Genomic DNA, 14006 nt, shown 5'->3' on the forward strand with positions numbered 1-14006 from the left:
GTCGATGCCGTGAGCAACCCGGAGCGCGACGTCATTAGTCAAATGTGGAATGTTTAATCACGCTTCAGCTTGATTATTGATTTGCCATTAGTACTCAACTATTTAAAGAGAAGGCTTGAATGGAATCTGGGAATTTGGACGACAGCATCCGTTCATCACCCATGAACAACTTTGGGTTATTTATTTATTTATTTTTAATTTGTACGGTGACATTAATGTTGCAGATATTCTTGTTTGTACTGTAATTTTAAAACTATACATACTTGGACATGAACTGTGCTCATGAGTGAATGAAGTATTCATAAGAAAAGAAGTCACAAAAAGAAGCATTATTTAGTTTTTACACACAAGAATAAAGTAATGTGTGAACTACAATATAAATGCAAACTATAACTTTGTTGTAGTTAAATTCAAACGTGAATTATATTCAGATTTATTTTACACACAGTAATAAACCTCAGGCATTTCTTTGTTTTTCATGGCTTTGTCGTTTTTCATCCAATAAAAACCCTAAATTCAGTTTTATAAAGTTACAGGAGTAATTAAGAGAGGATTTTAAATACAGAAATGCTTTGGTCTTCATCAACAGGGATGACTACTGACCTGAATGTTGTTTAGAAGAGACTCACACACAGACTGCATTGATGAAAAGTTATGTGGAAGGAAAAAATGTTGTAGAAAAACACTCACAAGCAACTGGAACGATTACAGTTTTGAGAGGGTTGTGAAGAAAGTCATAATTTCATTTCAAAATGACAGTCATATCTATGGTGAGTGTGGCACCAGACTAAACTGCTAAAAGCAGTAAATTTACTGGATTGAAAACCTATAGAAAACCTAGAGTAATATGGCATCAAACATTTTTAATGTTTAAAATTGCATAGTGTCTGTGAAGTTTTCACAGTCGGAGTAGAAACGGTGATCTAAACAAAGTCCTTTTGAAATGATCCTTGCACATATATATATTTTTTCTTCCATATGTATGTCACGGAGAAATGTTCAAGCTCATTTTCGTCTTTCCGTCTCTATACAGAAAGTTGAAGACACGAAGAGATTAAATTCAAGATCTGCCAGAAATCGATCCGTGGCTACCACACGCTGTCAAAGTCGGCTGTCGTCTTACATACTGCTGCACAGCACGTCCGCCTGTCACCACTGCGGCGAGCAGTAATTATTGTGTTTGACATTTTGCATTTCTCCGTGACACCTTCAGTTTCCCATTAATGTTTAAGCATTAATGGGGAATTCAGCACAATGTTAAACACCATCAGCATCCCGGTGAGGCTAAACCAGCTGGGCCTTTTTAATGTGAAAATAGCACAGACCTGTTTAATTGCTCTCTCAACAGGTGTCAAGCTAAATGGGTGTTTTAGGATGTGCTTGAACAAGTCAGGGTGTCTTTACCTGTTAAAGCTCCAAATTGGAACTTGTCACATGACGAGTCTCGCAAAGTGAGACATCAAGTTCTTCAAAGTAAGTCAAGGTGACACGGTTCTCTTGTCAAAGATTGTTTCTCTCCAAAAAAAACATGGCATAAAGTAAATTAGTAATTTATGGAGAAAGGACTGGACTATTCGGTAACAAATACAAACCATCCACCGTTCTCAAGTCTGTTTCATCTATTAGTCTTTAGCTACATTTTACCGAGGTCGGTTCGCCCGCTTAATCCTGCTAGTGTTTTTTTTTTCTTTTTCTTTTAATAATATGAAAGCACATTTATTATTTCACAATGTAACCTTGAGATGAGTAAGAGGACTATTCAGACACAAGATGGATTACCTGAGGTTTATTTCACTCAGTGTTCATCAGCATCATAGGCCTGTGGAGAACAATGACAGGTTTGTTTGTCATTGAATCTTGTGGATAAGTACTTTTTTTTTTTTTGTACATTTCTTTTCAGTTGTAGCTAGTAAAGAGCCACTTACCGCTTTCTGGTTAAACGGCGTCACTATTACTGATGTAATTGTAGCTCAAAACGTCTTTGACTGAGCTATAGATTAACTTTTATAATGTTGGATTGCAAGTTGCCTTTTCAATTTTTTTTCTTTCCGTTCCGCATTCCTCTTGCAAAAGACTATAGTTTCATCAGCTTTATCCCCTCCAGAGAAAATACCATGTTCATGGATGAGTCAATTGAGAGACAAGGGCACAGAGATTGAAATTGTACTTGAGGCCACTGATGCCATCTGATGCAGCTCCTAACTGACGCACTGGCCAGGCAGGAATTCTGCTTTCGGTAACCTGGGGTCTATGCTGCCACGGCATTTTGAGGCGCTGACCAGGAAGAAAAATGATGCGCTCTGTAATTTCACTGATATTTAGCAAGGTCATGAGTCGAGTCAGCTAAACGGGCATTTGTCAGGATGACTATCTGTCGTTTGGGTTGACGTGATGAAGCGGTTTCTTGACCATGAATCCGTCACTTTGTTGCTGCGGTGTTTGTGCCTCGCACATGACAGCTATCACAGCTGTGAGACATCACTGGATGTCTCAGCCTTGACGCGTTTCACATAAATGTCATTTCAGAGTCTTTTTGTTTTGAATAAACCCTGTTTATTTAAAACATTGTTTCAATTATTTAAAGTTTGCAGGTATTCTTTTCTCCACACTTGCTTTAAAAGTCCAACACAGCATCACAGTGTAGCTGAGGTCTGGACTTTGTCTGGGCCGTTACAGCTGAGAGTTAATTTCCCTCTTCAGCCTTCTGATGGAGATTTGTGGCTGTGTCTTGGGACCGTTTCCAGTTTTGAGACCCTGCAGCTCTAGCTGTTCGACAAATGGCTTCACAGCTGACTCAAGAATATTTTCTAGAATGTCCTACATACTCTCCGTGCCTTAATGCAATAGATAGTCATTGCAAGTAGTTTGCCATTGGTGCAGTATTAATGCCAAAACTGAGATTGTCGGGGTGGATTTGCTAAGGTACCCTGGGTTTCCGTCGGTAACACTCCAGACTTGCGGCCAACATTTATTGAAGCTGATTTTTCTTTTTTGAACCCCTTAAATTTAGTTTTTTCTTAGCTGTGATCCAGGATTATCAAAACTAACCAAAATAAAAACTTGTGTACGCTTTCTGTGCTGGATCTGTATAACAGGAGTGTTAATGTTTGAGTTAAACCGAGTCCACATTTTCACAATATTCTAGTCGACAGAGATGCACTTGTATGCTTTCTAAATATTACATATGTAGCATGCAGCCTAATTACAAATACTCTACATAACTGGAATACTCTTTGTGGAAAAAAATAAATATGATGTAAGAAATAAAATTATTGCATGCTGAGAAAATGCTATGCCCCAGATCTTGGCAATTGCTACAGGAGAAATACATTTGTCACATTTATCATCCCGCTCCCGCTTTATGCAATTCTAACAAGCTGCGTTTTACACAATGGAAGTTCTCAAACAAGTCCATAATTGCTTTTATTAAGCTTCATTGTCAGTATAGTTGATTTATTTTCTGTTTAAAGTAGTCTTGGTCCAAATGACTTTGTAGTGTGGGACTTTTTTCACACCTGCAATTAAGGACCCACACATGGAGGCATAGGAAACAAAAGAAATGCTGCGTCAACGTTTCCTCTGATTGCTGCAACACAAGCATTAACATCCTCGAAATGTCCAATGACCGCTTGTCTCCAAAGACAAATGTCCAGCCTCGTTTCTTCTATTTTGTTTTTTGTTTGCCAGATCGATAACAATTTAGAGGTGCTGTCACTGAGACCAATAAAAATCAATGACAGAAGTACATTTTATATGTTGAACCTTCTGTTACAACCTAGAGCCAGAGTTGCATGCACTACTGTACATCCCCTAGTTGCTCATCACCTTTTTTTTGGATGGGGATTGCCCAAATGAAAACAGAAATATATTTTATTTATGTCTAACTGGATGGAAGTTCAATCTGTTCATGGGCTGAGTGTTTTCAACTTGTCAAAATAGATTTTTGATCACTTAAAGCCTGATTCATAATTCTTATAAGGATAAAGAAGGCTGCTTCTGTTCTGTTTTACTACAAAGGAGGATTCTTATAGGAAATTACAGATAACTCTGAGCATCTTCATGAGACTGCTTTACAACAATGGTTCAAGGCTTTATCAAAGTCTCTTTAAGATAGATAGGCAAATCAAATCCTTCCTGATTTCCTGTAAATCTAAAATCCCATGCTTTTATTTAATAACTAGAACATTTTTAGTCTGGATTGTGACTTTTCTCTCCTTTTTACCATTGCAAGATATGTATGCAATCTATATCTATATTTCTTTGCTATAACCCCTTATAGTCCATACATACATAGTCTTGTACATCTGTAAATAAATATTTATATCTCGTAGAGCACTTCTGGATAGATGCAAACTACATCTCGTTGCTTGTACTTGTGATAGTGCAATGACAATAAAGTTGAATTCTATTCTATTCTAATGATTTTCAAGGCATGTAGATACAGTTATGATGCAAAGACAAATTTCTTGTATGCACAAAACTTTCATATGTGAAGGTACTGTAGTTAATTGTGCTATAAAATGACCCTGTACTGCAAAAGGCATGACGCCATTTATCGATAATCTTTCAACATTTAACAATGAAAATTAAACAAATGCATCCAATATTTTCAACAAATTGAAACACAACTTCCAGAGGAACGTTCAGTTTCAAATTTGGAGAAAAAATTTGCTCTGCAAAAATCTGACATTTTCTTTTAGTGACAATCCAATTGAGTTATTGTAACGGCAAAAATGTTGCATGCAAATGAAATGCTTTTCGGAATCTTTGCAATGATTTTTGCCTTCTGCTGTCGCACAAGAAATCCACAGAGGCCACACCAAGCAGAGATGGTCATCTGGGAACAAGATGATAATTGATGACAATGAGTTGCACGACAGAGGGGGAAATAAAATAAGTCACAGTGTGACAGCGGACCAGCTGTGCGTCGGCTTCCCGATATAAAAAGAGCCGTTTATTTCCACCAGCAGGACTGAATGAGCGAGAGAGACGGGAGGTGTGGCTGGAGAAGCACGAAGGCAAATCCACTAGTCTGTTTTCTGCCCCGCTTCCCCATCTGGGCTTTACACGCTGCAGCTGGTGGAGTTGATCAAAGCACATTTTTGTCATACAGCATGTTTTAGCAAGTGAATGCTAACAAAGGGATTATGAGCCAATCGATCTGTAACTCAACAGTAGTGTATTGTGCACTTCTATGGCGGTAATATGGGTATGTGATTACCTTTTACTAAAACTTTTTTTTTTTTTAGTTTTTGACCTATTGAAGCTATTCTTATTTACTCACCAGCTTACTGGTGCATCAATAGTATACTGGCACAATCTTCCCAACCAGACACCAGTTTGTCATAATATGGGAACTGATGTGTGTCAATCTGTATTTTACTATAAATGCTAATACTCTAGGAGATATTGTACTGAAGGAAAATAAAATCATGCAAATGTAGTTTATTTTATGGAGTCCTACATAATTCTTAATTGATTCCAAAATTAAATGAAAGCCAAATGTTTTTTTTTCTTCTTTTTGAAGATTTTGCTTTTATCTTTTATTCAGCATTTCTGAGTGCAAACATGTACCTTTGTAGTAGGAACTACAGCCAATTATGTCTGCAACATAAAGCACAGGAAATTGAGCTGCGAAGTGGAGTGCCTGATTATGCCCGACACATTTTCTTTTTTTTTTTATTGATAAACGCGAAGATCCACAAAATGAATATTCATAAAATATGAACAATGCCCAACTTGAAATTGATCCCACTTTGACAAACTTCTCAACCATAATGTATTGAGCTCAAGCGCAATAAAATCCAATGGTATGAAAGTTCATGGTAAATCATTTTTAATCCCAAACAAAAGGCCCTCGCCGGCAAAAACCCTCCAGTTCTTTGAATTTCCATCATGTAGGACCGGTTACCCAAAGACCTAAAAAGAGAAACCTTGTCTTTAACTGGACTCATTTAGGAGAGATGGGACCATGTTGTTAATGCAGCGGTATAGAAATTATAAATATTAAATTGGCTAAGGGCTAACTAGCTGCAACATTAAAAGGTAGAAGCACTTAAGCTAATGCTGGTTAATGATGCTCAATCCTTTTTACACGACTTTGAAATGTATGCATGCATGCTGGAGCAACCCAAAGCCTTTATTACCAACCACATTCGCTAATCTGATTTTTCTGCTTTTGATTAGAGAGGATTTGAGAATAATGTGTACGACATGATTTTTTTTGCAATATTGTATGTTGTAGACCAGTGTAAAATCCCAACAAATGAAGCAATTAGAGAATCGAAACACAACAGTTATATGAGGGATTCACTTGTGAAGTATAGCTTAGTTCACTTGAATCCAACTTTGTTTTTTTTGTCTAGAAAATCTGGTTCATTTGGGGAGGCATATTCGAACTCAGAAAAGCTAATTCTGGTGGAAGACTTTTTCAAAGCCTTTCTTTCAAGGCTTCTGGCTCGTTTGAGAAGGTCCAGTGTGAAAGTGAAACACAACTGTTGCAATTTTAGTCTCCAATTGAACCGACTCCATCGGACTATCAGGTGTGAAAACACCCTAAATCAGAGTTGCACTTCAAGCAGAAAACATGTGAAGTTTTGGTGAATTTATAATGGTTTTCGTTAGATCTTATATAGACTTATTCGATCACTAGAACAACCGGTATATTGTTGCTTAACTCAGCATTCTACGTAGAGGTAGAAGACATTTCTGCACATTGCACGTTCTACAACAAAACATAAAAAACGTGTTATCCAATCAGAAACCCACATCCATTGGACGCATGTTGACATGTGACTCGCTCACCTCTGATTAACAGTAGCCTCTAAGTGGAACCATCTAAAAGCTCAGCTTTCAATGACCGCAGCTTTTATATTTAATTCCTCCACAAGGGTGGGCTCCATGGGAACGTTAATGCAATCAACTGTGTGCTTCCACTGCAGACAAGAACATTTTGCCACAAGATAATCCCTCTCTTGTGTGTTTTTTTCTTCCTTCCTTTCTTTCTTTCTTGCTGTCAGTGGAGTGATGGCAATTACAGGCCTAAGGGTGCCAGGCAGGTGGCCTTTGAGTTTTAAATCAGTCAGCCAGTCTTCAGAGGCCATTTAACCCAGCTTACCTGACTTTTTCCATTCTGACTATGGAAGTACTTTATGGAAAGTGGGAGGAGGGGAAGAAAAAAGATAACTGCCCAATATTTTGCATAGCCATAAATATTCTGCATCTACTGCAGATCTGTCTGGCATAAAATCGAATACCAGCAGATTCTTCTGTACAGCTCTGATGCGCAAATGTATGTTATGCGAAATGTATCTTTGTACTGGCTGAGGTGCTGCTTTTTTCCATTTCAGCAAATCAAATTAAACTCAGAGAAATTCTCACAAGGGAAACTAAAGCAGAAACGTATCTACTTTATGTGCATGGCTGTTCTCATATCCTCAAAAGATATGCAGGTTTCAGTGCAGTCCGAGAGGTGTGGAAAGGTGCTGCTTATTTAATATAATACATGTAAACGAAATTGTTTGATTTGGGTTTTTTGTACGCCTGAGACAAAATAGATCTTTTGTAAAATTAGAATCCAGGGAATGCAATCCCTCTTTACGCACACATTAACTCTACAATGTAGCTATTGAATAAATGCAGTTTATATCGGGAAGAATTAAATGTAAAATGATCTAATTGATATTTCAGAAAATGTCTGTGCTGCTTAATCTTAATGATTAATGGAAGTAAAATATTTTATTTTTGGGAGGAGATTCTGAAACCAATTAAACTCCTTTCATCTGGAAAAAAGTGTTTTTTTTTCTCTCTTCATAAAACTAACCCAAAAAGGAGGAGGGAGAAGAAATAAGAACACCGACTCAGAAAGCAATATGCATCTGTGTTGTTGTTTTCCCGACTGCAAACTAACACCTGCTACCTTTCACCCTGACTTTTCAGCGTGAACCTTTTGTGTACCGAGTTTTCTGTGCGAGGATCTGCATAACCTCTCCTGTGAGTTTGTGGACGTCAATGCGCACCACCTGGCCTGTCTCTTATTTTCCATTTATATGCAACGTCTTAACAGTATTTGCAGCAGCAGAAAAAATATATATATTTATTTTTTTTAATTATTAATTGCCCTAAAGATGTTTTTTGACTTGCACAAGACCAAACGTTGGCTGTTTTTCCCCAATGTGTCCTATAAGTGCATGCAGTCATAGACGGCGTTTGTGTTGGCAATTATTTTCTACATTTCAGTTAAGTATGAATTCAGTGTAGGAGGTAAAGTTATTAAATATTCATAGACACGCAATTTTAACTGAGGGTGGTTTCCTTTATTTTTATGTATTATATACTAACTTGTCAAATCTATAGGAGTGACTATCCACAAATCAATTAGTCAGTTGTTACTGGTTCAATACTGCGACGCCTGTGTTTCACATAAGCAGCTATTCCAAGTAATTGTCTGTAAATCCATGGTCTACTCCCCTGCATAGAACTGCTGCTTTCAAATGCGCGATCAATTTTCTTTTCATGGCCGACGTTGTGTGATGTGGAAACAAACATGAGCGGTTAAGAGCAGCAGGTCTTAAGCTGAAGCCGGTGAAGCCCAGAACAAACGACGCCTAACAAGCACTCACCGCTGCTCGGGATGATTAAATGCCGAGTGTGCGTACCAAAAAGTGAAAGCAACTCGGAGAAGTGTGTTATGTACTTTTTAATAACCTTTTTTTTTTTTTCTTCCATTGGCTGCATTGGTTTGTTACATTATGACAAGATAAATTAGGCTGGCAGTGTGCAAGTTCAGCCTTCACCAAACCACTTTTAAGTTAAGCTTTCTGAAATTGAATAGGAATAATTCATGTTTATAGTTCAGCACTTAAAATTCCAAGCTAAATTCACATGTCCTCACATTACAAAATATTTCACACAGTGTTTTTATTTCTTTTATAATTAAGTCCTACTAAGATTGCTAGTAAAACTTAATTTGATTTTCTAAGTTTGACTGATCCTGATTCCAAACCCATGGACCACAGACAGATTTATCAAAAAGTGAATATAAGAACAAAATAATCACTAGGGTATAGACGGTCTTTGTGTGTAGAGAACATGGAAGAGGACGACTCTTAAAACAATGAAAAGGTGGGAAGAGAAAAGCTCAAGGAGAATTTTTTATTTTTTTAATCAGTTATATTTATGAGGGATTTGGACAATTCTATTTCCAAGTCGAGCCAAAACAACATGACTTTCACCAGGGCCGGCTCAAACCTTTATGGGGCCCTGATTAGATTTTTGTTTGGGTCCCCCTGTACCAACATGTCAACACCAAATGAGTCCTCATTCCTACGCTACTCTATGTGAGTAACATGCCTACTCTCATTGGCATAATTTGATATTATATATTAATTATTTACATATCATTATTATATATTAATTTTAGCATACAAAAAATAATTTTGATTTTGAAATGCAGAGTGGTATTTTAAGTTTGACATATTTTATTTGAAAGTAACATCAGAAAAAAGGGAATTTAGTTGAGTTTAGTATCTCTTGTTTTTGACATTTGCAACAGATGTTTAAAATGTGCAATCAATGCAAAAATAAAAAATCAATTGATATTCCTTCTGTGTTGCTTAAAAACAGTGTGGAAAATAATTAAAACACTATCGTCACAGTCGGCACTTGCCCAACATTTCTTAAGCTCCTTTGGTGTCATAGTTATTCAACTCACTTTGACATCGTTGTGTAAAATGTTTCTTTCAAACTTTCCTGAAAATATGTTCCACATATCATTCAAAAAGAACCATCTCATTGTTACTTCTCATGTCTAGTCTTTGTCTGAGAAATGCTCTATAGATACTTTAAGTGGTTTGCGTCTCACCATTTAGCTGGCCAGTCGAGCACAATGCTACCAACCTCATTAAAGCGGGTATTGGTACATTTGGCAGCGTGGACTGAAGCCAAGTCCTGCGGGAAAATGAAATCTGCATTTCCATAAAGCTTCTTAGTGGAAATTCTACTGTGCTTCAGAGTAACTCGAGAGAAAACAAATTCCTTAAACACATGTAGGCCGATCTAATGAGCCATACATGGTTTTGACCCCAGCTGTATGTTCATTTGCATGCCGTCCCTTTAGGGAGACGTACACTTTGCCGTGATTCGCTACCATCTGACCTTCAGCAGCTGCAAATCACTCTGACATGTTGTTGAGTTATTGCTGGGTAAACATCACTTGTTCTGAACTTTCCGGCTGCAGGTCTTCTTAATACATGGCATTACAATGACATGGTGCTCTGTTCCCATTAACCCCTGTCTGCAAACACGGCTGTGTGGCGGCGGATGAGGCGAGGCTGCTTTGCATTTGAATCACATGTTGGGCGACCAGGACTTTGAGCCAGATTGAGCATGATGAATGTTAATCAATGATACAGTACGTCCCGTACTGCCTAATGCGCCTGCCTGTCGGGTCTTGCACATTTCTCCAAATGCGGTTTGGCTTCTTCCACTCATCCTGCATTCAAGTGCGCTGGCAGGCATCACTAAGTTTGCACGCGCGGAACTCGCAACGTGTTTGTGTAGCTGTGAGAAGCTTTGCAGGAAGATGTATTTAATAACATAACTTTGAAATGAAGTAAAAGTCTGTAGCAGTTGTAAAAAAGGAAGACTAATGCGTCAATATGATTTTGTATATTGAGCCGTTTGCCCGACTACTTTAAAAAAAAAAAAAAAGCAGGAAAAGTTAAGTGGTCAGTATTCATTTGAAATATTTTCTTCCTTAATTCTGTTATAAGATGGGAATTGTTGACCCAAAGTTAAGTGGAGCTAATGGGTTATGATCCAAATTAAAATCTGATCCTGGTAGATTGAATACTCGTAAATCTATGTATTAATTTAATTGCACCTTTTTATACATGTACTTCTATTCACTAAATGAGAAAAATACTAACCTTAAAATAAGTGTTTTAGACAAATCATCATTAAGATGATTATGTTATGGCCTAATAATCATTTCACACAACATTCAAATGGATATTTAAACATTTAGTAGAATTTCAAGCAAAATTCTACACTTTTATTTAAAGTGGACTTCAAACATGCTCCTTCATTGTGTGATATGGACAGAAAAAAACACTAAATATCAGGAGGAGAATTGTTAACGTCCTCAAATGCAATACCTTGCAATAACACGGCCTTGCTTAAAGTTAATGTAATCTATTGTCAATTTCAGCTAAACAAAGTAGAGAATCATCTTTCAAGCCAGTGTGTCGGTAGAAACGGACACACTGATGAAACGGCGTGAAATGTGGAGCTTCGTTGTGGTCCCTCTAGTTCCCCCCTGTGTTCGTCATGCAGACCGATGTGACATGACTAAATGAGATTTGACATGTTTGAACAGGGCATAAGAGACGAGCTGTGAAACTGGTCCGATGGTCGCCGGCTCCTCGGTCAAATAATGAGGGGTTATTCAATTGCCTCTCATTAGTGGTAACTGCAGCTGCCAGTGGTCAGAGGTTTTGCAGACAGAGTATAATCATTACAATTGATTTAAATAAATTTTCTAGCCTCAGAAGTCCACAGACTTAAATTTCAACTTTCTAAAACTTTCTTCTTGCCACCAACACAATAATTTGGGGATCATCGTTATGGGGGCTACCTTTACATGTGATGCAGCGTTAGGGACCCAGTGGAATAGCAGAATCTGAAAATTCTGCAATTTTCAGATTCTGCAATCTGAAAATTGCAGAATCTGCAGCACCATTGGCTCCAGCACCAAGCAGATGGAACATGTAGGTTTCTCCTCTGCACACAGCTGCGGAGCCGGAGCGAGCCCTGGCCATCTTGGAAAGAACTCAAACAGCAGCCAGCAGCGGTGACTGGCAGCTCCAAGGGAGTTTTCCTCCTGCCTAGCAGCATAAACATTTTATAAGTTTTCCTTTTTTTTTCCTTTCACATAACCCTGACCACTTCAGAGAAATTATGTTGGGAGACAGCAGGTCCCAGAGCTTTAAATGGTACAAAGTCAACTGACATTCAGTCTTGGATCAGAAGTCAAATGCATCACTAGCATTTTATGTCAGTGTAAATTAATGCCTCTCTCTGGGTTTGCTTCTCACAAAGACATTTTAAAAAACAACTGACCAAAAGAGAACTGCTCTACAAGACAGAACAACAAAGGTGTGTGCACCATACATGAGAAAACAAACGAGCTGCTCAAATAACTGATTTGATCTTTGTCTTTGTGACTAAACTGACTTTCTGCACTCTAAAGATACTTGAACCAGTTAACGCAGTTCTGCAGGGTGAGTAGAAGACTTAAATTTGATTTAACAGCATATTGAGTTATGACTTGTGATTAGAAATTGATTGAGTTTCTGAAGAGAAGTATATGTCAGGAAAAAGAAGTTTATGAGCATTGTTGAGCAAAAAGTCCCAGGTCTTGTGACTCTGAAGACACAAATGCAAAATTATTGCTTTTACCTTTTTAAGTCAAATATTCCCAGTTGTTGCCTTGGCACTTAATCAATATCCCTGCTTGTCTCTTCGCAATACAACTCCATGCCTCTGGATGTTTTACCCTCTCCAGCCGTGAAGGCAATCAATTCAGAAAGCATGTGTGTGAAGCTCTGCATGTCGACAAACAGGGAAAATGAGGCTGTTTTCTGAGTCCATTTGTTGTTTGAGGATCATAACAAAAATTTTAAATGTCACAAGGTTGAGATTAAACCTGTCAGATATTTTTTTGGTTAGAGTATAATCCTTTTTGTTGGTGAGCTGTTATTTCTACCACTATCCATTGAGACCAAATCAAGAAGTGAAATTCAAGGGAATTTCTAGGAATTATTTGAAAGCGACTCATGACATTCAGTTAATTGTATGCTGCATGTAATAACTCATCTTTAAACATCTCGCTGTGTAAATTCTGTTGCGACTGTAATGAGCCAAAAATCTGTTTGAAATACAAATGAAAAGTTTATGCATTTCCGTTTTGTCTTAGTGGATAGGCTGAGAAAACATTGAATTTTCTGGTTTCTTTTTAAAGAAAGGTTTACTTTGCAGCCTTTTTAGTAATGAAATTTCTTTTCTTTTTCACTCATAATTTTGTCCCATTGTACGCTAATTGCAACAGTGCAAAGTGACCAACAAGGTGAAGTGATTCCGCCAGTCACACCACGTAACAAAGCTTATTAGAGTCCAGTAAAACAAGATGAGGCTCAGCACAACATTGATTCATGTCTTTTCATCTATGAAGCGGAAGTAAAAGGTTATTAAGTCATAAAACAGTTTTCAATTGATTGCCCCCCACAGCGGACATGGGTCATCTGAAAGCAAACACACCCAAGCTGAGATGTTATTTAGCTTGCTTGTTAGCTTCAGCACATGCTGGATTGTAATCCTATCTGCGGAAGAGTAATTTGATGCGATCTTGTCAAAGGAACTTTTTGCTTGTACACACATGCGAGTCCGGACAGTGTAGAAAATCCCCTGCGGGTTTCTGCGCTTCTACACAACCACTTTGTTTCTGCTCATGTTGTTTTTATCTGGTTCAGGGAACGACTGGGGCCGATGAAGATGGAAATCTCCCCTCTTTGTTTGACATTTCCATCTATATAAAGGCAGGTACAGGGAGCCCTTGGCAGGAGCGGGAATGATGCTGTATTGATGTTTTCTCCAAGTGGTTAAATGTTGCTATAAGTTTAGCTGTCACTTCACAAACAGAATAAGAAATTCTGTTAAGATGAGCCAGCCCTGGCAGCTTGGGCGACTGAAAGAGAATACATACATAAGAAATAAGGAAAATGTGCTTGTGAGCATGCTGAGAGCGTTATTGCATTACCTTGAGCTGTGTCTGGACCCTGTGCATCGCGATGCGAGCAGAAAAAAACAATACGTCAACCAAATACTAACCCTCTATTCACAGGGCCTTGGAAAAGTATTCATACCTCTTAAACTTCCTCACCCATTCTTTCTAAAAAAGCTCAAAGGAAGGAGATGTTTGAGTGGCGCATTGAGAGTCCTGGTTCTGA

This window comes from Xiphophorus couchianus, chromosome 24 (assembly GCF_001444195.1).
Source record: "Xiphophorus couchianus chromosome 24, X_couchianus-1.0, whole genome shotgun sequence".
NCBI lineage: Eukaryota > Metazoa > Chordata > Actinopteri > Cyprinodontiformes > Poeciliidae > Xiphophorus > Xiphophorus couchianus.